The sequence below is a fragment of the Channa argus genome, unplaced genomic scaffold, assembly GCF_033026475.1.
Source record: "Channa argus isolate prfri unplaced genomic scaffold, Channa argus male v1.0 Contig014, whole genome shotgun sequence".
Taxonomy (NCBI): Eukaryota; Metazoa; Chordata; class Actinopteri; order Anabantiformes; family Channidae; genus Channa; species Channa argus.
In genome coordinates, this window is record NW_027125233.1 from 506,070 (window position 1) to 529,198 (window position 23,129).

Genomic DNA, 23,129 nt, shown 5'->3' on the forward strand with positions numbered 1-23,129 from the left:
TTCTGCTTCTCCAGCGTTTTTAGGAGCTGTTGATGATATCAAATGCAGCTTACGGCCACACCGCTCTCGAAGCGCCCGATCTCGTCCGATCTCGGCAGCCAAATAGGGCCGGGCCTTGTTAGTACTTGGTAGGAAGACCGCCTGGGAATACCAGGTGCTGTAAGCTTTTTTGCTTGGGTTTACGGGCAGCACAAGCTGGTGTTACTGCCAATTTATTCATAGAAATTGTTCTATATTTTCATCAAATTTTGTTCTTTCATTGCGGTTTTGCTACTTTATTGGTTTGTCAACCATTGTGCTTCATTACTAGTAGACCATGTTACGGTCCTGGCCATATGTGTTGTTTTTATTTTGTTGTTCTTATAGGTGCCCTGCCTGATTGGCCGGATTGGGGGGCAGTACAGGAAGCTGATTGGTCCATCCTACACTTCCTGGAGTTTTAAAAGTACGGTTCCCAACAGCTAGCGAGGCTCTTTCTGGCAGCAGCACCTGTTTGCTGTTCTTGGTTTCCAAACCTTATTTAGCATTTTTTAATTGTTAGGTTTTGTGCCGTGGTTTTGTTTATAAATTGTATATTTTGTAAATAGTATTAGATCTGTAGGGGTGAACTGCCATTTTCTTTTGATTGTTTTCTCTTGTTTTCACATTAGGGAGTTAGGGTTAGCGACTGTCTTTTTGTTTGTTTATTTCTATCAGGCTAGCTAGCACTTTCTGTGGGAAATGGCTTATTTTGTTTATTATGTTGGCCTTGGTTCGCCCTGAGTTGTAGTGTCATGTTTTGTTTGACACTTTCTTTCGTTTAAAATAAATATCATTCTGTTGGAACATCCCGATCCTGGATTTTGGTTTGGGGATCAGAGAGGGAACATGCTAATTTATCTTTGTATGTTGCACCCTGAACCCCTAGACAGGGGCGTAACAGACCAGTACAGTTATAGTACTTTGTACTTTGCCACATTTATCTTCTTCTTAGCAAGTGTCATGCATTCTGCTTCTCCAGCGTTTTTAAGAGCTGTTGATGATGTCAAATGCAGCTTACGGCCACACCGCTCTCTAAGCGCCCGATCTCGTCCGATCTCGGCAGCCAAATAGAGCCGGGCCTGGTTAGTACTTGGTAGGAAGACCGCCTGGGAATACCAGGTGCTGTAAGCTTTTTTGCTTGGGTTTACGGGCAGTACAAGCTGGTGTTACTGCCTATTTATTCATAGAAATTGTTCTATATTTTCATCAAATTTTGTTCTTTCATTGCTGTTTTGCTACTTTATTGGTTTGTCAACCATCGTCCTTCATTACTAGTAGACCATGTTACGGTCCTGGCCATATGTGTTGTTTTTATTTTGTTGTTCTTATAGGTGCCCTGCCTGATTGGCCGGATTGGGGGGCAGTACAGGAAGCTGATTGGTCCATCCTACACTTCCTGGAGTTTTAAAAGTACGGTTCCCAACAGCTAGCAAGGCTCTTTCTGGCAGCAGCACCTGTTTGCTGTTCTTGGTTTCCAAACCTTATTTAGCATTTTTGAATTGTTAGGTTTTGTGCCGTGGTTTTGTTTATAAATTGTATATTTTGTAAATAGTATTAAATCTTTAGGGGTGAACAGCCATTTTCTTTTGATTGTTTTCTCTTGTTTTCACATTAGGAAGTTAGGGTTAGCGACTGTCTTTTGGTTTGTTTATTTCTATCAGGCTAGCTAGCACTTTCTATGGGAAATGGCTTATTTTGTTTATTATGTTGGCCTTGGTTCGCCCTGAGTTGTAGTGTCATGTTTTGTTTGACACTTTCTTTCGTTTAAAATAAATATCATTCTGTTGGAACATCTCGATCCTGGATTTTGGTTTGGGGATCGGAGAGGGAACATGCTAATTTATCTTTGTATGTTGCACCCTGACCCCCTGGACAGGGGCGTAACAGACCAGTACAGTTATAGTACTTTGTACTTTGCCACATTTATCTTCTTCTTAGCAAGTTTCATGCATTCTGCTTCTCCAACGTTTTTATGCAGCTTACGGCCACACCGCTCTCTAAGCGCCCGATCTCGGCAGCCAAATAGAGCCGGGCCTGGTTAGTACTTGGTAGGAAGACTGCCTGGGAATAAAAGGTGCTGTAAGCTTTTTTGCTTGGGTTTACGGGCAGCACAAGCTGGTGTTACTGCCTATTTATTCATAGAAATTGTTCTATATTTTCATCAAATTTTGTTCTTTCATTGCTGTTTTGCTACATTATTGGTTTGTCAACCATCGTGCTTCATTACTAGTAGACCATGTTACGGTCCTGGCCATATGTGTTGTTTTTATTTTGTTGTTCTTATAGGTGCCCTGCCTGATTGGCCGGATTGAGGGGCAGTACAGGAAGCTGATTGGTCCATCCTACACTTCCTGGAGTTTTAAAAGTACAGTTCCCAACAGCTAGCGAGGCTCTTTCTGGCAGCAGCACCTGTTTGCTGTTCTTGGTTTCCAAACCTTATTTAGCATTTTTGAATTGTTAGGTTTTGTGCCGTGGTTTTGTTTATAAATTGTATATTTTTGTAAATAGTATTAAATCTGTAGGGGTGAACAGCCATTTTCTTTTGATTGTTTTCTCTTGTTTTCACATTAGGGAGTTAGGGTTAGCGACTGTCTTTTGGTTTGTTTATTTCTATCAGGCTAGCTAGCACTTTCTGTGGGAAATGGCTTATTTTGTTTATTATGTTGGCCTTGGTTCGCCCTGAGTTGTAGTGTCATGTTTTGTTTGACACTTTCTTTCGTTTAAAATAAATATCATTCTGTTGGAACATCTCGATCCTGGATTTTGGTTTGGGGATTGGAGAGGGAACATGCTAATTTATCTTTGTATGTTGCACCCTGACCCCCTGGACAGGGGCGTAACAGAGCAGTACAGTTATAGTACTTTGTACTTTGCCACATTTATCTTCTTCTTAGCAAGTTTCATGCATTCTGCTTCTCCAAAGTTTTTAAGAGCTGTTGATGATGTCAAATGCAGCTTACGGCCACACCGCTCTCTAAGCGCCCGATCTCGTCCGATCTCGGCAGCCAAATAGAGCCGGGCCTGGTTAGTACTTGGTAGGAAGACCGCCTGGGAATACCAGGTGCTGTAAGCTTTCTTGCTTGGGTTTACGGGCAGCACAAGCTGGTGTTACTGCCTATTTATTCATAGAAATTGTTCTATATTTTCATCAAATTTTGTTCTTTCATTGCTGTTTTGCTACTTTATTGGTTTCTCAACCATCGTGCTTCATTACTAGTAGACCATGTTAAATAAATTGTATATTTTGTAAATAGTATTAAATCTGTAGGGGTGAACTGCCATTTTCTTGGACTGTTTTCACATTAGGGAGTAAGGGTTAGCGACTGTCTTTTGGTTTGTTTATTTCTATCAGGCTAGCTAGCACTTTCTGTGGGAAATGGCTTATTTTGTTTATTATGTTGGCCTTGGTTCGCCCTGAGTTGTAGTGTCATGTTTTGTTTGACACTTTCTTTCGTTTAAAATAAATATCATTCTGTTGGAACATCTCGATCCTGGATTTTGGTTTGGGGATTGGAGAGGGAACATGCTAATTTATCTTTGTATGTTGCACCCTGACCCCCTGGACAGGGGCGTAACAGACCAGTACAGTTATAGTACTTTGTACTTTGCCACATTTATCTTCTTCTTAGCAAGTTTCATGCATTCTGCTTCTCCAACGTTTTTAAGAGCTGTTGATGATGTCAAATGCAGCTTACGGCCACACCGCTCTCTAAGCGCCCGATCTCGTCCGATCTCGGCAGCCAAATAGAGCCGGGCCTGGTTAGTACTTGGTAGGAAGACCGCCTGGGAATACCAGGTGCTGTAAACTTTTTTGCTTGGGTTTACGGGCAGCACAAGCTGGTGTTACTGCCTATTTATTCATAGAAATTGTTGTATATTTTCATCAAATTTTGTTCTTTCATTACTGTTTTGCTACTTTATTGGTTTGTCAACCATCGTGCTTCATTACTAGTAGACCATGTTACGGTCCTGGCCATATGTGTTGTTTTTGATTTGTTGTTCTTATAGGTGCCCTGCCTGATTGGCCGGATTGAGGGGCAGTACAGGAAGCTGATTGGTCCATCCTACACTTCCTGGATTTTTAAAAGTACGGTTCCCAACAGCTAGCGAGGCTCTTTCTGGCACCAGCACCTGTTTGCTGTTCTTGGTTTCCAAACCTTATTTAGCATTTTTGAATTGTTAGGTTTTGTGCCGTGGTTTTGTTTATAAATTGTATATTTTGTAAATAGTATTAAATCTGTAGGGGTGAACAGCCATTTTCTTTGGACTGTTTTCACATTAGGGAGTTAGGGTTAGCGACTGTCTTTTGGATTGTTTATTTCTATCAGGCTAGCTAGCACTTTCTGTGGGAAATGGCTTATTTTGTTTATTATGTTGGCCTTGGTTCGCCCTGAGTTGTAGTGTCATGTTTTGTTTGACACTTTCTTTCGTTTAAAATAAATATCATTCTGTTGGAACATCTCGATACTGGAGTTTGGTTTGGGGATCGGAGAGGGAACATGCTAATTTATCTTTGTATGTTGCACCCTGACCCCCTGGACAGGGGCGTAACAGACCAGTACAGTTTTAGTACTTTCTACTTTGCCACATTTATCTTCTTCTTAGCAAGTTTCATGCATTCTGCTTCTCCAACGTTTTTATGCAGCTTACGGCCACACCGCTCTCTAAGCGCCCGATCTCGTCCGATCTCGGCAGCCAAATAGAGCCGGGCCTGGTTAGTACTTGGTAGGAAGACCGCGTGGGAATACCAGGTGCTGTAAGCTTTTTTGCTTGGGTTTACGGGCAGCACAAGCTGGCGTTACTGCCTATTTATTCATAGAAATTGTTCTATATATTCATCAAATTTTGTTCTTTCATTACTGTTTTGCTACTTTATTGGTTTGTCAACCATCGTGCTTCATTACTAGTAGACCATGTTACGGTCCTGGCCATATGTGTTGTTTTTATTTTCTTGTTCTTATAGGTGCCCTGCCTGATTGGCCGGATTGGGGGGCAGTACAGGAAGCTGATTGGTCCATCCTACACTTCCTGGAGTTTTAAAAGTACGGTTCCCAACAGCTAGCAAGGCTCTTTCTGGCAGCAGCACCTGTTTGCTGTTCTTGGTTTCCAAACCTTATTTAGCATTTTTGAATTGTTAGGTTTTGTGCCGTGGTTTTGTTTATAAATTGTATATTTTGTAAATAGTATTAAATCTTTAGGGGTGAACAGCCATTTTCTTTTGATTGTTTTCTCTTGTTTTCACATTAGGGAGTTAGGGTTAGCGACTGTCTTTTGGTTTGTTTATTTCTATCAGGCTAGCTAGCACTTTCTATGGGAAATGGCTTATTTTGTTTATTATGTTGGCCTTGGTTCGCCCTGAGTTGTAGTGTCATGTTTTGTTTGACACTTTCTTTTGTTTAAAATAAATATCATTCTGTTGGAACATCTCGATCCTGGATTTTGGTTTGGGGATCGGAGAGGGAACATGCTAATTTATCTTTGTATGTTGCACCCTGACCCCCTGGACAGGGGCGTAACAGACCAGTACAGTTATAGTACTTTGTACTTTGCCACATTTATCTTCTTCTTAGCAAGTTTCATGCATTCTGCTTCTCCAACGTTTTTATGCAGCTTACGGCCACACCGCTCTCTAAGCGCCCGATCTCGTCCGATCTCGGCAGCCAAATAGAGCCGGGCCTGGTTTGTACTTGGTAGGAAGACCGCCTGGGAATACCAGGTGCTGTAAGCTTTTTTGCTTGGGTTTACGGGCAGCACAAGCTGGTGTTACTGCCTATTTATTCATAGAAATTGTTCTATATTTTCATCAAATTTTGTTCTTTCATTGCTGTTTTGCTACTTTATTGGTTTCTCAACCATCGTGCTTCATTACTAGTAGACCATGTTAAATAAATTGTATATTTTGTAAATAGTATTAAATCTGTAGGGGTGAACTGCCATTTTCTTGGACTGTTTTCACATTAGGGAGTAAGGGTTAGCGACTGTCTTTTGGTTTGTTTATTTCTATCAGGCTAGCTAGCACTTTCTATGGGAAATGGCTTATTTTGTTTATTATGTTGGCCTTGGTTCGCCCTGAGTTGTAGTGTCATGTTTTGTTTGACACTTTCTTTCGTTTAAAATAAATATCATTCTGTTGGAACATCTCGATCCTGGATTTTGGTTTGGGGATCGGAGAGGGAACATGCTAATTTATCTTTGTATGTTGCACCCTGACCCCCTGGACAGGGGCGTAACAGACCAGTACAGTTATAGTACTTTGTACTTTGCCACATTTATCTTCTTCTTAGCAAGTTTCATGCATTCTGCTTCTCCAACGTTTTTATGCAGCTTACGGCCACACCGCTCTCTAAGCGCCCGATCTCGGCAGCCAAATAGAGCCGGGCCTGGTTAGTACTTGGTAGGAAGACTGCCTGGGAATAAAAGGTGCTGTAAGCTTTTTTGCTTGGGTTTACGGGCAGCACAAGCTGGTGTTACTGCCTATTTATTCATAGAAATTGTTCTATATTTTCATCAAATTTTGTTCTTTCATTGCTGTTTTGCTACATTATTGGTTTGTCAACCACCGTGCTTCATTACTAGTAGACCATGTTACGGTCCTGGCCATATGTGTTGTTTTTATTTTGTTGTTCTTATAGGTGCCCTGCCTGATTGGCCGGATTGAGGGGCAGTACAGGAAGCTGATTGGTCCATCCTACACTTCCTGGAGTTTTAAAAGTACAGTTCCCGACAGCTAGCGAGGCTCTTTCTGGCAGCAGCACCTGTTTGCTGTTCTTGGTTTCCAAACCTTATTTAGCATTTTTGAATTGTTAGGTTTTGTGCCGTGGTTTTGTTTATAAATTGTATATTTTTGTAAATAGTATTAAATCTGTAGGGGTGAACAGCCATTTTCTTTTGATTGTTTTCTCTTGTTTTCACATTAGGGAGTTAGGGTTAGCGACTGTCTTTTGGTTTGTTTATTTCTATCAGGCTAGCTAGCACTTTCTGTGGGAAATGGGTTTTTTTGTTTATTATGTTGGCCTTGGTTCGCCCTGAGTTGTAGTGTCATGTTTTGTTTGACACTTTCTTTCGTTTAAAATAAATATCATTCTGTTGGAACATCTCGATCCTGGATTTTGGTTTGGGGATTGGAGAGGGAACATGCTAATTTATCTTTGTATATTGCACCCTGACCCCCTGGACAGGGGCGTAACAGACCAGTACAGTTATAGTACTTTGTACTTTGCCACATTTATCTTCTTCTTAGCAAGTTTCATGCATTCTGCTTCTCCAACGTTTTTAAGAGCTGTTGATGATGTCAAATGCAGCTTACGGCCACACCGCTCTCTAAGCGCCCGATCTCGTCCGATCTCGGCAGCCAAATAGAGCCGGGCCTGGTTAGTACTTGGTAGGAAGACTGCCTGGGAATATAAGGTGCTGTAAGCTTTTTTGCTTGGGTTTACGGGCAGCACAAGCTGGTGTTACTGCCTATTTATACATAGAAATTGTTCTATATTTTCGTCAAATTTTGTTCTTTCATTACTGTTTTGCTACTTTATTGGTTTGTCAACCATCGTGCTTCATTACTAGTAGACCATGTTACGGTCCTGGCCATATGTGTTGTTTTTATTTTCTTGTTCTTATAGGTGCCCTGCCTGATTGGCCGGATTGGGGGGCAGTACAGGAAGCTGATTGGTCCATCCTACACTTCCTGGAGTTTTAAAAGTACGGTTCCCAACAGCTAGCGAGGCTCTTTCTGGCAGCAGCACCTGTTTGCTGTTCTTGGTTTCCAAACTTTATTTAGCATTTTTGAATTGTTAGGTTTTATGCCGTGGTTTTGTTTATAAATTGTATATTTTGTAAATAGTATTAAATCTGTAGGGGTGAACTGCCATTTTCTTTGGATTGTTTTCACATTTGGGAGTTAGGGTTAGCGACTGTCTTTTGGTTTGTTTATTTCTATCAGGCTAGCTAGAACTTTCTGTGGGAAATGGCTTATTTTGTTTATTATGTTGGCCTTGGTTCGCCCTGAGTTGTAGTGTCATGTTTTGTTTGACACTTTCTTTCGTTTAAAATAAATATCATTCTGTTGGAACATCTCGATCCTGGATTTTGGTTTGGGGATCGGAGAGGGAACATGCAAATTTATCTTTGTATGTTTCACCCTGACCCCCTAGACAGGGGCGTAACAGACCAGTACAGTTATAGTACTTTGTACTTTGCCACATTTATCTTCTTCTTAGCAAGTGTCATGCATTCTGCTTCTCCAGCGTTTTTAAGAGCTGTTGATGATGTCAAATGCAGCTTACGGCCACACCGCTCTCTAAGCGCCCGATCTCGTCGGATCTCGGCAGCCAAATAGAGCCGGGCCTGGTTAGTACTTGGTAGGAAGACCACCTGGGAATACCAGGTGCTGTAAGCTTTTTTGCTTGGGTTTACGGGCAGCACAAGCTGGTGTTACTGCCTATTTATTCATAGAAATTGTTCTATATTTTCATCAAATTTTGTTCTTTCATTGCTGTTTTGCTGTTTTATTGGTTTGTCAACCATCGTGCTTCTTTACTACTAGACCGGTACCGTTTTAGTACTTTGCCACATTTATCTTCTTCTTAGCGAGTGTCATGCATTCTGCTTCTCCAGCGTTTTTAGGAGCTGTTGATGATATCAAATGCAGCTTACGGCCACACCGCTCTCGAAGCGCCCGATCTCGTCCGATCTCGGCAGCCAAATAGGGCCGGGCCTTGTTAGTACTTGGTAGGAAGACCGCCTGGGAATACCAGGTGCTGTAAGCTTTTTTGCTTGGGTTTACGGGCAGCACAAGCTGGTGTTACTGCCAATTTATTCATAGAAATTGTTCTATATTTTCATCAAATTTTGTTCTTTCATTGCGGTTTTGCTACTTTATTGGTTTGTCAACCATTGTGCTTCATTACTAGTAGACCATGTTACGGTCCTGGCCATATGTGTTGTTTTTATTTTGTTGTTCTTATAGGTGCCCTGCCTGATTGGCCGGATTGGGGGGCAGTACAGGAAGCTGATTGGTCCATCCTACACTTCCTGGAGTTTTAAAAGTACGGTTCCCAACAGCTAGCGAGGCTCTTTCTGGCAGCAGCACCTGTTTGCTGTTCTTGGTTTCCAAACCTTATTTAGCATTTTTGAATTGTTAGGTTTTGTGCCGTGGTTTTGTTTATAAATTGTATATTTTGTAAATAGTATTAGATCTGTAGGGGTGAACTACCATTTTCTTTGGACTGTTTTCACATTTGGGAGTTAGGGTTAGCGACTGTCTTTTGGTTTGTTTATTTCTATCGGGCTAGCTAGCACTTTCTGTGGGAAATGGCAAATTTTGTTTATTATGTTGGCCTTGGTTCGCCCTGAGTTGTAGTGTCATGTTTTATTTGACACTTTCTTTCGTTTAAAATAAATATCATTCTGTTGGAACATCTCGATCCTGGATTTTGGTTTGGGGATCAGAGAGGGAACATGCTAATTTATCTTTGTATGTTGCACCCTGAGCCCCTAGACAGGGGCGTAACAGACCAGTACAGTTATAGTACTTTGTACTTTGCCACATTTATCTTCTTCTTAGCAAGTGTCATGCATTCTGCTTCTCCAGCGTTTTTAAGAGCTGTTGATGATGTCAAATGCAGCTTACGGCCACACCGCTCTCTAAGCGCCCGATCTCGTCTGATCTCGGCAGCCAAATAGAGCCAGGCCTGGTTAGTACTTGGTAGGAAGACCGTCTGGGAATACCAGGTGCTGTAAGCTTTTTTGCTTGGGTTTACGGGCAGCACAAGCTGGTGTTACTGCCTATTTATTCATAGAAATTGTTCTATATTTTCATCAAATTTTGTTCTTTCATTGCTGTTTTGCTGTTTTATTGGTTTGTCAACCATCGTGCTTCTTTACTACTAGACCGGTACCGTTTTAGTACTTTGCCACATTTATCTTCTTCTTAGCGAGTGTCATGCATTCTGCTTCTCCAGCGTTTTTAGGAGCTGTTGATGATATCAAATGCAGCTTACGGCCACACCGCTCTCGAAGCGCCCGATCTCGTCCGATCTCGGCAGCCAAATAGGGCCGGGCCTTGTTAGTACTTGGTAGGAAGACCGCCTGGGAATACCAGGTGCTGTAAGCTTTTTTGCTTGGGTTTACGGGCAGCACAAGCTGGTGTTACTGCCAATTTATTCATAGAAATTGTTCTATATTTTCATCAAATTTTGTTCTTTCATTGCGGTTTTGCTACTTTATTGGTTTGTCAACCATTGTGCTTCATTACTAGTAGACCATGTTACGGTCCTGGCCATATGTGTTGTTTTTATTTTGTTGTTCTTATAGGTGCCCTGCCTGATTGGCCGGATTGGGGGGCAGTACAGGAAGCTGATTGGTCCATCCTACACTTCCTGGAGTTTTAAAAGTACGGTTCCCAACAGCTAGCGAGGCTCTTTCTGGCAGCAGCACCTGTTTGCTGTTCTTGGTTTCCAAACCTTATTTAGCATTTTTGAATTGTTAGGTTTTGTGCCGTGGTTTTGTTTATAAATTGTATATTTTGTAAATAGTATTAGATCTGTAGGGGTGAACTGCCATTTTCTTTTGATTGTTTTCTCTTGTTTTCACATTAGGGAGTTAGGGTTAGCGACTGTCTTTTTGTTTGTTTATTTCTATCAGGCTAGCTAGCACTTTCTGTGGGAAATGGCTTATTTTGTTTATTATGTTGGCCTTGGTTCGCCCTGAGTTGTAGTGTCATGTTTTGTTTGACACTTTCTTTCGTTTAAAATAAATATCATTCTGTTGGAACATCCCGATCCTGGATTTTGGTTTGGGGATCAGAGAGGGAACATGCTAATTTATCTTTGTATGTTGCACCCTGAACCCCTAGACAGGGGCGTAACAGACCAGTACAGTTATAGTACTTTGTACTTTGCCACATTTATCTTCTTCTTAGCAAGTGTCATGCATTCTGCTTCTCCAGCGTTTTTAAGAGCTGTTGATGATGTCAAATGCAGCTTACGGCCACACCGCTCTCTAAGCGCCCGATCTCGTCCGATCTCGGCAGCCAAATAGAGCCGGGCCTGGTTAGTACTTGGTAGGAAGACCGCCTGGGAATACCAGGTGCTGTAAGCTTTTTTGCTTGGGTTTACGGGCAGTACAAGCTGGTGTTACTGCCTATTTATTCATAGAAATTGTTCTATATTTTCATCAAATTTTGTTCTTTCATTGCTGTTTTGCTACTTTATTGGTTTGTCAACCATCGTCCTTCATTACTAGTAGACCATGTTACGGTCCTGGCCATATGTGTTGTTTTTATTTTGTTGTTCTTATAGGTGCCCTGCCTGATTGGCCGGATTGGGGGGCAGTACAGGAAGCTGATTGGTCCATCCTACACTTCCTGGAGTTTTAAAAGTACGGTTCCCAACAGCTAGCAAGGCTCTTTCTGGCAGCAGCACCTGTTTGCTGTTCTTGGTTTCCAAACCTTATTTAGCATTTTTGAATTGTTAGGTTTTGTGCCGTGGTTTTGTTTATAAATTGTATATTTTGTAAATAGTATTAAATCTTTAGGGGTGAACAGCCATTTTCTTTTGATTGTTTTCTCTTGTTTTCACATTAGGAAGTTAGGGTTAGCGACTGTCTTTTGGTTTGTTTATTTCTATCAGGCTAGCTAGCACTTTCTATGGGAAATGGCTTATTTTGTTTATTATGTTGGCCTTGGTTCGCCCTGAGTTGTAGTGTCATGTTTTGTTTGACACTTTCTTTCGTTTAAAATAAATATCATTCTGTTGGAACATCTCGATCCTGGATTTTGGTTTGGGGATCGGAGAGGGAACATGCTAATTTATCTTTGTATGTTGCACCCTGACCCCCTGGACAGGGGCGTAACAGACCAGTACAGTTATAGTACTTTGTACTTTGCCACATTTATCTTCTTCTTAGCAAGTTTCATGCATTCTGCTTCTCCAACGTTTTTATGCAGCTTACGGCCACACCGCTCTCTAAGCGCCCGATCTCGGCAGCCAAATAGAGCCGGGCCTGGTTAGTACTTGGTAGGAAGACTGCCTGGGAATAAAAGGTGCTGTAAGCTTTTTTGCTTGGGTTTACGGGCAGCACAAGCTGGTGTTACTGCCTATTTATTCATAGAAATTGTTCTATATTTTCATCAAATTTTGTTCTTTCATTGCTGTTTTGCTACATTATTGGTTTGTCAACCATCGTGCTTCATTACTAGTAGACCATGTTACGGTCCTGGCCATATGTGTTGTTTTTATTTTGTTGTTCTTATAGGTGCCCTGCCTGATTGGCCGGATTGAGGGGCAGTACAGGAAGCTGATTGGTCCATCCTACACTTCCTGGAGTTTTAAAAGTACAGTTCCCAACAGCTAGCGAGGCTCTTTCTGGCAGCAGCACCTGTTTGCTGTTCTTGGTTTCCAAACCTTATTTAGCATTTTTGAATTGTTAGGTTTTGTGCCGTGGTTTTGTTTATAAATTGTATATTTTTGTAAATAGTATTAAATCTGTAGGGGTGAACAGCCATTTTCTTTTGATTGTTTTCTCTTGTTTTCACATTAGGGAGTTAGGGTTAGCGACTGTCTTTTGGTTTGTTTATTTCTATCAGGCTAGCTAGCACTTTCTGTGGGAAATGGCTTATTTTGTTTATTATGTTGGCCTTGGTTCGCCCTGAGTTGTAGTGTCATGTTTTGTTTGACACTTTCTTTCGTTTAAAATAAATATCATTCTGTTGGAACATCTCGATCCTGGATTTTGGTTTGGGGATTGGAGAGGGAACATGCTAATTTATCTTTGTATGTTGCACCCTGACCCCCTGGACAGGGGCGTAACAGAGCAGTACAGTTATAGTACTTTGTACTTTGCCACATTTATCTTCTTCTTAGCAAGTTTCATGCATTCTGCTTCTCCAAAGTTTTTAAGAGCTGTTGATGATGTCAAATGCAGCTTACGGCCACACCGCTCTCTAAGCGCCCGATCTCGTCCGATCTCGGCAGCCAAATAGAGCCGGGCCTGGTTAGTACTTGGTAGGAAGACCGCCTGGGAATACCAGGTGCTGTAAGCTTTCTTGCTTGGGTTTACGGGCAGCACAAGCTGGTGTTACTGCCTATTTATTCATAGAAATTGTTCTATATTTTCATCAAATTTTGTTCTTTCATTGCTGTTTTGCTACTTTATTGGTTTCTCAACCATCGTGCTTCATTACTAGTAGACCATGTTAAATAAATTGTATATTTTGTAAATAGTATTAAATCTGTAGGGGTGAACTGCCATTTTCTTGGACTGTTTTCACATTAGGGAGTAAGGGTTAGCGACTGTCTTTTGGTTTGTTTATTTCTATCAGGCTAGCTAGCACTTTCTGTGGGAAATGGCTTATTTTGTTTATTATGTTGGCCTTGGTTCGCCCTGAGTTGTAGTGTCATGTTTTGTTTGACACTTTCTTTCGTTTAAAATAAATATCATTCTGTTGGAACATCTCGATCCTGGATTTTGGTTTGGGGATTGGAGAGGGAACATGCTAATTTATCTTTGTATGTTGCACCCTGACCCCCTGGACAGGGGCGTAACAGACCAGTACAGTTATAGTACTTTGTACTTTGCCACATTTATCTTCTTCTTAGCAAGTTTCATGCATTCTGCTTCTCCAACGTTTTTAAGAGCTGTTGATGATGTCAAATGCAGCTTACGGCCACACCGCTCTCTAAGCGCCCGATCTCGTCCGATCTCGGCAGCCAAATAGAGCCGGGCCTGGTTAGTACTTGGTAGGAAGACCGCCTGGGAATACCAGGTGCTGTAAACTTTTTTGCTTGGGTTTACGGGCAGCACAAGCTGGTGTTACTGCCTATTTATTCATAGAAATTGTTGTATATTTTCATCAAATTTTGTTCTTTCATTACTGTTTTGCTACTTTATTGGTTTGTCAACCATCGTGCTTCATTACTAGTAGACCATGTTACGGTCCTGGCCATATGTGTTGTTTTTGATTTGTTGTTCTTATAGGTGCCCTGCCTGATTGGCCGGATTGAGGGGCAGTACAGGAAGCTGATTGGTCCATCCTACACTTCCTGGATTTTTAAAAGTACGGTTCCCAACAGCTAGCGAGGCTCTTTCTGGCACCAGCACCTGTTTGCTGTTCTTGGTTTCCAAACCTTATTTAGCATTTTTGAATTGTTAGGTTTTGTGCCGTGGTTTTGTTTATAAATTGTATATTTTGTAAATAGTATTAAATCTGTAGGGGTGAACAGCCATTTTCTTTGGACTGTTTTCACATTAGGGAGTTAGGGTTAGCGACTGTCTTTTGGATTGTTTATTTCTATCAGGCTAGCTAGCACTTTCTGTGGGAAATGGCTTATTTTGTTTATTATGTTGGCCTTGGTTCGCCCTGAGTTGTAGTGTCATGTTTTGTTTGACACTTTCTTTCGTTTAAAATAAATATCATTCTGTTGGAACATCTCGATACTGGAGTTTGGTTTGGGGATCGGAGAGGGAACATGCTAATTTATCTTTGTATGTTGCACCCTGACCCCCTGGACAGGGGCGTAACAGACCAGTACAGTTTTAGTACTTTGTACTTTGCCACATTTATCTTCTTCTTAGCAAGTTTCATGCATTCTGCTTCTCCAACGTTTTTATGCAGCTTACGGCCACACCGCTCTCTAAGCGCCCGATCTCGTCCGATCTCGGCAGCCAAATAGAGCCGGGCCTGGTTAGTACTTGGTAGGAAGACCGCGTGGGAATACCAGGTGCTGTAAGCTTTTTTGCTTGGGTTTACGGGCAGCACAAGCTGGCGTTACTGCCTATTTATTCATAGAAATTGTTCTATATATTCATCAAATTTTGTTCTTTCATTACTGTTTTGCTACTTTATTGGTTTGTCAACCATCGTGCTTCATTACTAGTAGACCATGTTACGGTCCTGGCCATATGTGTTGTTTTTATTTTCTTGTTCTTATAGGTGCCCTGCCTGATTGGCCGGATTGGGGGGCAGTACAGGAAGCTGATTGGTCCATCCTACACTTCCTGGAGTTTTAAAAGTACGGTTCCCAACAGCTAGCAAGGCTCTTTCTGGCAGCAGCACCTGTTTGCTGTTCTTGGTTTCCAAACCTTATTTAGCATTTTTGAATTGTTAGGTTTTGTGCCGTGGTTTTGTTTATAAATTGTATATTTTGTAAATAGTATTAAATCTTTAGGGGTGAACAGCCATTTTCTTTTGATTGTTTTCTCTTGTTTTCACATTAGGGAGTTAGGGTTAGCGACTGTCTTTTGGTTTGTTTATTTCTATCAGGCTAGCTAGCACTTTCTATGGGAAATGGCTTATTTTGTTTATTATGTTGGCCTTGGTTCGCCCTGAGTTGTAGTGTCATGTTTTGTTTGACACTTTCTTTTGTTTAAAATAAATATCATTCTGTTGGAACATCTCGATCCTGGATTTTGGTTTGGGGATCGGAGAGGGAACATGCTAATTTATCTTTGTATGTTGCACCCTGACCCCCTGGACAGGGGCGTAACAGACCAGTACAGTTATAGTACTTTGTACTTTGCCACATTTATCTTCTTCTTAGCAAGTTTCATGCATTCTGCTTCTCCAACGTTTTTATGCAGCTTACGGCCACACCGCTCTCTAAGCGCCCGATCTCGTCCGATCTCGGCAGCCAAATAGAGCCGGGCCTGGTTTGTACTTGGTAGGAAGACCGCCTGGGAATACCAGGTGCTGTAAGCTTTTTTGCTTGGGTTTACGGGCAGCACAAGCTGGTGTTACTGCCTATTTATTCATAGAAATTGTTCTATATTTTCATCAAATTTTGTTCTTTCATTGCTGTTTTGCTACTTTATTGGTTTCTCAACCATCGTGCTTCATTACTAGTAGACCATGTTAAATAAATTGTATATTTTGTAAATAGTATTAAATCTGTAGGGGTGAACTGCCATTTTCTTGGACTGTTTTCACATTAGGGAGTAAGGGTTAGCGACTGTCTTTTGGTTTGTTTATTTCTATCAGGCTAGCTAGCACTTTCTATGGGAAATGGCTTATTTTGTTTATTATGTTGGCCTTGGTTCGCCCTGAGTTGTAGTGTCATGTTTTGTTTGACACTTTCTTTCGTTTAAAATAAATATCATTCTGTTGGAACATCTCGATCCTGGATTTTGGTTTGGGGATCGGAGAGGGAACATGCTAATTTATCTTTGTATGTTGCACCCTGACCCCCTGGACAGGGGCGTAACAGACCAGTACAGTTATAGTACTTTGTACTTTGCCACATTTATCTTCTTCTTAGCAAGTTTCATGCATTCTGCTTCTCCAACGTTTTTATGCAGCTTACGGCCACACCGCTCTCTAAGCGCCCGATCTCGGCAGCCAAATAGAGCCGGGCCTGGTTAGTACTTGGTAGGAAGACTGCCTGGGAATAAAAGGTGCTGTAAGCTTTTTTGCTTGGGTTTACGGGCAGCACAAGCTGGTGTTACTGCCTATTTATTCATAGAAATTGTTCTATATTTTCATCAAATTTTGTTCTTTCATTGCTGTTTTGCTACATTATTGGTTTGTCAACCACCGTGCTTCATTACTAGTAGACCATGTTACGGTCCTGGCCATATGTGTTGTTTTTATTTTGTTGTTCTTATAGGTGCCCTGCCTGATTGGCCGGATTGAGGGGCAGTACAGGAAGCTGATTGGTCCATCCTACACTTCCTGGAGTTTTAAAAGTACAGTTCCCGACAGCTAGCGAGGCTCTTTCTGGCAGCAGCACCTGTTTGCTGTTCTTGGTTTCCAAACCTTATTTAGCATTTTTGAATTGTTAGGTTTTGTGCCGTGGTTTTGTTTATAAATTGTATATTTTTGTAAATAGTATTAAATCTGTAGGGGTGAACAGCCATTTTCTTTTGATTGTTTTCTCTTGTTTTCACATTAGGGAGTTAGGGTTAGCGACTGTCTTTTGGTTTGTTTATTTCTATCAGGCTAGCTAGCACTTTCTGTGGGAAATGGGTTTTTTTGTTTATTATGTTGGCCTTGGTTCGCCCTGAGTTGTAGTGTCATGTTTTGTTTGACACTTTCTTTCGTTTAAAATAAATATCATTCTGTTGGAACATCTCGATCCTGGATTTTGGTTTGGGGATTGGAGAGGGAACATGCTAATTTATCTTTGTATATTGCACCCTGACCCCCTGGACAGGGGCGTAACAGACCAGTACAGTTATAGTACTTTGTACTTTGCCACATTTATCTTCTTCTTAGCAAGTTTCATGCATTCTGCTTCTCCAACGTTTTTAAGAGCTGTTGATGATGTCAAATGCAGCTTACGGCCACACCGCTCTCTAAGCGCCCGATCTCGTCCGATCTCGGCAGCCAAATAGAGCCGGGCCTGGTTAGTACTTGGTAGGAAGACTGCCTGGGAATATAAGGTGCTGTAAGCTTTTTTGCTTGGGTTTACGGGCAGCACAAGCTGGTGTTACTGCCTATTTATACATAGAAATTGTTCTATATTTTCGTCAAATTTTGTTCTTTCATTACTGTTTTGCTACTTTATTGGTTTGTCAACCATCGTGCTTCATTACTAGTAGACCATGTTACGGTCCTGGCCATATGTGTTGTTTTTATTTTCTTGTTCTTATAGGTGCCCTGCCTGATTGGCCGGATTGGGGGGCAGTACAGGAAGCTGATTGGTCCATCCTACACTTCCTGGAGTTTTAAAAGTACGGTTCCCAACAGCTAGCGAGGCTCTTTCTGGCAGCAGCACCTGTTTGCTGTTCTTGGTTTCCAAACTTTATTTAGCATTTTTGAATTGTTAGGTTTTATGCCGTGGTTTTGTTTATAAATTGTATATTTTGTAAATAGTATTAAATCTGTAGGGGTGAACTGCCATTTTCTTTGGATTGTTTTCACATTTGGGAGTTAGGGTTAGCGACTGTCTTTTGGTTTGTTTATTTCTATCAGGCTAGCTAGAACTTTCTGTGGGAAATGGCTTATTTTGTTTATTATGTTGGCCTTGGTTCGCCCTGAGTTGTAGTGTCATGTTTTGTTTGACACTTTCTTTCGTTTAAAATAAATATCATTCTGTTGGAACATCTCGATCCTGGATTTTGGTTTGGGGATCGGAGAGGGAACATGCTAATTTATCTTTGTATGTTGCACCCTGACCCCCTAGACAGGGGCGTAACAGACCAGTACAGTTATAGTACTTTGTACTTTGCCACATTTATCTTCTTCTTAGCAAGTGTCATGCATTCTGCTTCTCCAGCATTTTTAAGAGCTGTTGATGATGTCAAATGCAACTTACGGCCACACCGCTCTCTAAGCGCCCGATCTCGGCAGCCAAATAGAGCAGGTCCTGGATAGTACTTGGTAGGAAGACCGCCTGGGAATACCAGGTGCTGTAAGCTTTTTTGCTTGGGTTTACGGGCAGCACAAGCTGGTGTTACTGCCTATTTATTCATAGAAATTGTTCTATATTTTCATCAATTTTGTTCTTTCATTGCTGTTTTGCTACATTATTGGTTTGTCAACCACCGTGCTTCATTACCAGTAGACCATGTTACGGTCCTGGCCATATGTATTGTTTTTATTTTGTTGTTCTTATAGGTGCCCTGCCTGATTGGCCGGATTGAGGGGCAGTACAGGAAGCTGATTGGTCCATCCTACACTTCCTGGAGTTTTAAAAGTACGGTTCCCAACAGCTAGCGAGGCTCTTTCTGGCAGCAGCACCTGTTTGCTGTTCTTGGTTTCCAAACCTTATTTAGCATTTTTGAATTGTTAGGTTTTGTGCCGTGGTTTTGTTTATAAATTGTATATTTTGTAAATAGTATTAAATGTGTAGGGGTGAACAGCCATTTTCTTTTGATTGTTTTCTCTTGTTTTCACATTAGGGAGTTAGGGTTAGCGACTGTCTTTTGGTTTGTTTATTTCTATCAGGCTAGCTAGCACTTTCTGTGGAAAATGGCTTATTTTGTTTATTATGTTGGCCTTGGTTCGCCCTGAGTTGTAGTGTCATGTTTTGTTTGAGACTTTCTTTCGTTTAAAATAAATATCATTCTGTTGGAACATCTCGATCCTGGATTTTGGTTTGGGGATTGGAGAGGGAACATGCTAATTTATCTTTGTATGTTGCACCCTGACCCCCTGGACAGGGGCGTAACAGACCAGTACAGTTATAGTACTTTGTACTTTGCCACATTTATCTTCTTCTTAGCAAGTTTCATGCATTCTGCTTCTCCAACGTTTTTAAGAGCTGTTGATGATGTCAAATGCAGCTTACGGCCACACCGCTCTCTAAGCGCCCGATCTCGTCCGATCTCGGCAGCCAAATAGAGTCGGGCCTGGTTAGTACTTGGTAGGAAGACCGCGTGGGAATACCAGGTGCTGTAAGCTTTTTTGCTTGGGTTTACGGGCAGCACAAGCTGGTGTTACTGCCTATTTATTCATAGAAATTGTTCTATATTTTCATCAAATTTTGTTCTTTCATTACTGTTTTGCTACTTTATTGGTTTGTCAACCATCGTGCTTCATTACTAGTAGACCATGTTACGGTCCTGGCCATATGTGTTGTTTTTATTTTCTTGTTCTTATAGGTGCCCTGCCTGATTGGCCGGATTGGGGGGCAGTACAGGAAGCTGATTGGTCCATCTTACACTTCCTGGAGTTTTAAAAGTACGGTTCCCAAAAGCTAGCGAGGCTCTTTCTGGCAGCAGCACCTGTTTGCTGTTCTTGGTTTCCAAACTTTATTTAGCATTTTTGAATTGTTAGGTTTTATGCCGTGGTTTTGTTTATAAATTGTATATTTTGTAAATAGTATTAAATCTGTAGGGGTGAACTGCCATTTTCTTTGGATTGTTTTCACATTTGGGAGTTAGGGTTAGCGACTGTCTTTTGGTTTGTTTATTTCTATCAGGCTAGCTAGCACTTTCTGTGGGAAATGGCTTATTTTGTTTATTATGTTGGCCTTGGTTCGCCCTGAGTTGTAGTGTCATGTTTTGTTTGACACTTTCTACGTTTAAAATAAATATCATTCTGTTGGAACATCTCGATCTTGGATTTTGGTTTGGGGATCGGAGAGGGAACATGCTAATTTATCTTTGTATGTTGCACCCTGACCCCCTGGACAGGGGCGTAACAGACCAGTACAGTTATAGTACTTTGTACTTTGCCACATTTATCTTCTTCTTAGCAAGTTTCATGCATTCTGCTTCTCCAACGTTTTTAAGAGCTGTTGATGATGTCAAATGCAGCTTACGGCCACACCGCTCTCTAAGCGCCCGATCTCGTCCGATCTCGGCAGCCAAATAGAGCCGGGCCTGGTTAGTACTTGGTAGGAAGACCGCGTGGGAATACCAGGTGCTGTAAGCTTTTTTGCTTGGGTTTACGGGCAGCACAAGCTGGTGTTACTGCCTATTTATTCATAGAAATTGTTCTATATTTTCATCAAATTTTGTTCTTTCATTACTGTTTTGCTACTTTATTGGTTTGTCAACCATCGTGCTTCATTACTAGTAGACCATGTTACGGTCCTGGCCATATGTGTTGTTTTTATTTTCTTGTTCTTATAGGTGCCCTGCCTGATTGGCCGGATTGGGGGGCAGTACAGGAAGCTGATTGGTCCATCCTACACTTCCTGGAGTTTTAAAAGTACGGTTCCCAACAGCTAGCGAGGCTCTTTCTGGCAGCAGCACCTGTTTGCTGTTCTTGGTTTCCAAACTTTATTTAGCATTTTTGAATTGTTAGGTTTTATGCCGTGGTTTTGTTTATAAATTGTATATTTTGTAAATAGTATTAAATCTGTAGGGGTGAACTGCCATTTTCTTTGGATTGTTTTCACATTAGGGAGTTAGGGTTAGCGACTGTCTTTTGGTTTGTTTATTTCTATCAGGATAGCTAGCACTTTCTGTGGAAAATGGCTTATTTTGTTTATTATGTTGGCCTTGGTTCGCCCTGAGTTGTAGTGTCATGTTTTGTTTGACACTTTCTTTCGTTTAAAATAAATATCATTCTGTTGGAACATCTCGATCCTGGATTTTGGTTTGGGGATCGGAGAGGGAACATGCTAATTTATCTTTGTATGTTGCACCCTGACCCCCTGGACAGGGGCGTAACAGACCAGTACAGTTATAGTACTTTGTACTTTGCCACATTTATCTTCTTCTTAGCAAGTGTCATGCATTCTGCTTCTCCAGCGTTTTTAAGAGCTGTTGATGATGTCAAATGCAGCTTACGGCCACACCGCTCTCTAAGCGCCCGATCTCGTCCGATCTCGGCAGCCAAATAGAGCCGGGCCTGGTTAGTACTTGGTAGGAAGACCACGTGGGAATACCAGGTGCTGTAAGCTTTTTTGCTTGGGTTTACGGGCAGCACAAGCTGGTGTTACTGCCTATTTATTCATAGAAATTGTTCTATATTTTCATCAAATTTTGTTCTTTCATTACTGTTTTGCTACTTTATTGGTTTGTCAACCATCGTGCTTCATTACTAGTAGACCATGTTACGGTCCTGGCCATATGTTTTTTTTATTTTCTTGTTCTTATAGGTGCCCTGCCTGATTGGCCGGATTGGGGGGCAGTACAGGAAGCTGATTGGTCCATCCTACACTTCCTGGAGTTTTAAAAGTACGGTTCCCAACAGCTAGCGAGGCTCTTTCTGGCAGCAGCACCTGTTTGCTGTTCTTGGTTTCCAAACTTTATTTAGCATTTTTGAATTGTTAGGTTTTATGCCGTGGTTTTGTTTATAAATTGAATATTTTGTAAATAGTATTAAATCTGTAGGGGTGAACAGCCATTTTCTTTTGATTGTTTTCTCTTGTTTTCACATTAGGGAGTTAGGGTTAGCGACTGTCTTTTGGTTTGTTTATTTCTATCAGGCTAGCTAGCACTTTCTGTGGGAAATGGCTTATTTTGTTTATTATGTTGGCCTTGGTTCGCCCTGAGTTGTAGTGTCATGTTTTGTTTGACACTTTCTTACGTTTAAAATAAATATCATTCTGTTGGAACATCTCGATCCTGGATTTTGGTTTGGGGATCGGAGAGGGAACATGCTAATTTATCTTTGTATGTTGCAACCTGACCCCCTAGACAGGGGCGTAACAGACCAGTACAGTTATAGTACTTTATACTTTGCCACATTTATCTTCTTCTTAGCAAGTGTCATGCATTCTGCTTCTCCAGCGTTTTTAAGAGCTGTTGATGATGTCAAATGCAGCTTGCGGCCACACCGCTCTCTAAGCGCCCGATCTCGTCCGATCTCGGCAGCCAAATAGAGCCGAGCCTGGTTAGTACTTGGTAGGAAGACCGCCTGGGAATACCAGGTGCTGTAAACTTTTTTGCTTGGGTTTACGGGCAGCACAAGCTGGTGTTACTGCCTATTTATTCATAGAAATTGTTCTATATTTTCATCAAATTTTGTTCTTTCATTGCTGTTTTGCTACTTTATTGGTTTTTCAACCATCGTGCTTCATTACTAGTAGACCATGTTACGGTCCTGGCCATATGTGTTGTTTTTATTTTCTCGTTCTTATAGGTGCCCTGCCTGATTGGCCGGATTGAGGGGCAGTACAGGAAGCTGATTGGTCCATCCTACACTTCCTGGAGTTTTAAAAGTACGGTTCCCAACAGCTAGCGAGGCTCTTTCTGGCAGCAGCACCTGTTTGCTGTTGGTTGGGGGAGGAGGTGTGTTCTTTTTGAGAGTGTGCTGCAGGAAGCAGACCTGTGTGAGAGCTGCTGATTTTTTGGTTTGTGCTTTTTTTCTTGCTCTTCTTTTCCCCATACTAAATAGTGGTTTTTGGTTTTTGGCTTTTTGTTTTTTATCCCCCCGGCGGATTTCTGTCCGTACGGGGGCGCCTTTAGTTGGCTTCCATGCCTTATTTTTTTCTATCATTGTTTTTCTCGGCCAATGTCGGCACTTCCTGGTTTTTGTTTGAGAAATGAGAGGAGTTTTTCTTCACTGGAAAAATCAAGAGAGATGAAAGGAATAAGAGGAAATCTGATAGAGAACTGCAAGATGGTGGAAACTGGAGAACAACACCGTGATGTGGAAGATGGGGGAAGGAGGACGGCTGCAGGGGATACTGTGAGACCATGCGCCAGCAAAAGCACAGAACGGCTGCCGGAGAAGGCGTGGATTGTTGGGGAAAGGCAGAAGAGATGGCCGGCTGTTG

General features: G+C 41.6%; 21 pseudogenes; all 21 read left to right on the plus strand.

The window, feature by feature from the left end:
* Nucleotides 1–47: 47 nt before the first annotated feature.
* On the plus strand, nucleotides 48–166 carry LOC137112545 (5S ribosomal RNA; annotated as a pseudogene).
* An 867-nt stretch (nucleotides 167–1,033) lies between these two features.
* On the plus strand, nucleotides 1,034–1,152 carry LOC137112841 (5S ribosomal RNA; annotated as a pseudogene).
* Nucleotides 1,153–2,975: 1,823 nt separating this feature from the next.
* On the plus strand, nucleotides 2,976–3,094 carry LOC137112842 (5S ribosomal RNA; annotated as a pseudogene).
* A 616-nt stretch (nucleotides 3,095–3,710) lies between these two features.
* LOC137113204 (5S ribosomal RNA) lies at nucleotides 3,711–3,829 on the plus strand (annotated as a pseudogene).
* Nucleotides 3,830–4,665: 836 nt separating this feature from the next.
* LOC137113069 (5S ribosomal RNA) lies at nucleotides 4,666–4,784 on the plus strand (annotated as a pseudogene).
* An 846-nt stretch (nucleotides 4,785–5,630) lies between these two features.
* Nucleotides 5,631–5,749, plus strand: LOC137113181 (5S ribosomal RNA; annotated as a pseudogene).
* A 1,572-nt stretch (nucleotides 5,750–7,321) lies between these two features.
* LOC137112653 (5S ribosomal RNA) lies at nucleotides 7,322–7,440 on the plus strand (annotated as a pseudogene).
* An 857-nt stretch (nucleotides 7,441–8,297) lies between these two features.
* Nucleotides 8,298–8,416, plus strand: LOC137113138 (5S ribosomal RNA; annotated as a pseudogene).
* Nucleotides 8,417–8,667: 251 nt separating this feature from the next.
* On the plus strand, nucleotides 8,668–8,786 carry LOC137112546 (5S ribosomal RNA; annotated as a pseudogene).
* Nucleotides 8,787–9,643: 857 nt separating this feature from the next.
* On the plus strand, nucleotides 9,644–9,762 carry LOC137112572 (5S ribosomal RNA; annotated as a pseudogene).
* Nucleotides 9,763–10,013: 251 nt separating this feature from the next.
* On the plus strand, nucleotides 10,014–10,132 carry LOC137112547 (5S ribosomal RNA; annotated as a pseudogene).
* Nucleotides 10,133–10,999: 867 nt separating this feature from the next.
* On the plus strand, nucleotides 11,000–11,118 carry LOC137112843 (5S ribosomal RNA; annotated as a pseudogene).
* A 1,823-nt stretch (nucleotides 11,119–12,941) lies between these two features.
* Nucleotides 12,942–13,060, plus strand: LOC137112844 (5S ribosomal RNA; annotated as a pseudogene).
* A 616-nt stretch (nucleotides 13,061–13,676) lies between these two features.
* On the plus strand, nucleotides 13,677–13,795 carry LOC137113205 (5S ribosomal RNA; annotated as a pseudogene).
* An 836-nt stretch (nucleotides 13,796–14,631) lies between these two features.
* On the plus strand, nucleotides 14,632–14,750 carry LOC137113070 (5S ribosomal RNA; annotated as a pseudogene).
* Nucleotides 14,751–15,596: 846 nt separating this feature from the next.
* Nucleotides 15,597–15,715, plus strand: LOC137113182 (5S ribosomal RNA; annotated as a pseudogene).
* A 1,572-nt stretch (nucleotides 15,716–17,287) lies between these two features.
* On the plus strand, nucleotides 17,288–17,406 carry LOC137112654 (5S ribosomal RNA; annotated as a pseudogene).
* A 1,832-nt stretch (nucleotides 17,407–19,238) lies between these two features.
* Nucleotides 19,239–19,357, plus strand: LOC137113131 (5S ribosomal RNA; annotated as a pseudogene).
* An 856-nt stretch (nucleotides 19,358–20,213) lies between these two features.
* On the plus strand, nucleotides 20,214–20,332 carry LOC137113071 (5S ribosomal RNA; annotated as a pseudogene).
* An 857-nt stretch (nucleotides 20,333–21,189) lies between these two features.
* LOC137113013 (5S ribosomal RNA) lies at nucleotides 21,190–21,308 on the plus strand (annotated as a pseudogene).
* Nucleotides 21,309–22,173: 865 nt separating this feature from the next.
* Nucleotides 22,174–22,292, plus strand: LOC137112631 (5S ribosomal RNA; annotated as a pseudogene).
* Nucleotides 22,293–23,129: the final 837 nt, after the last annotated feature.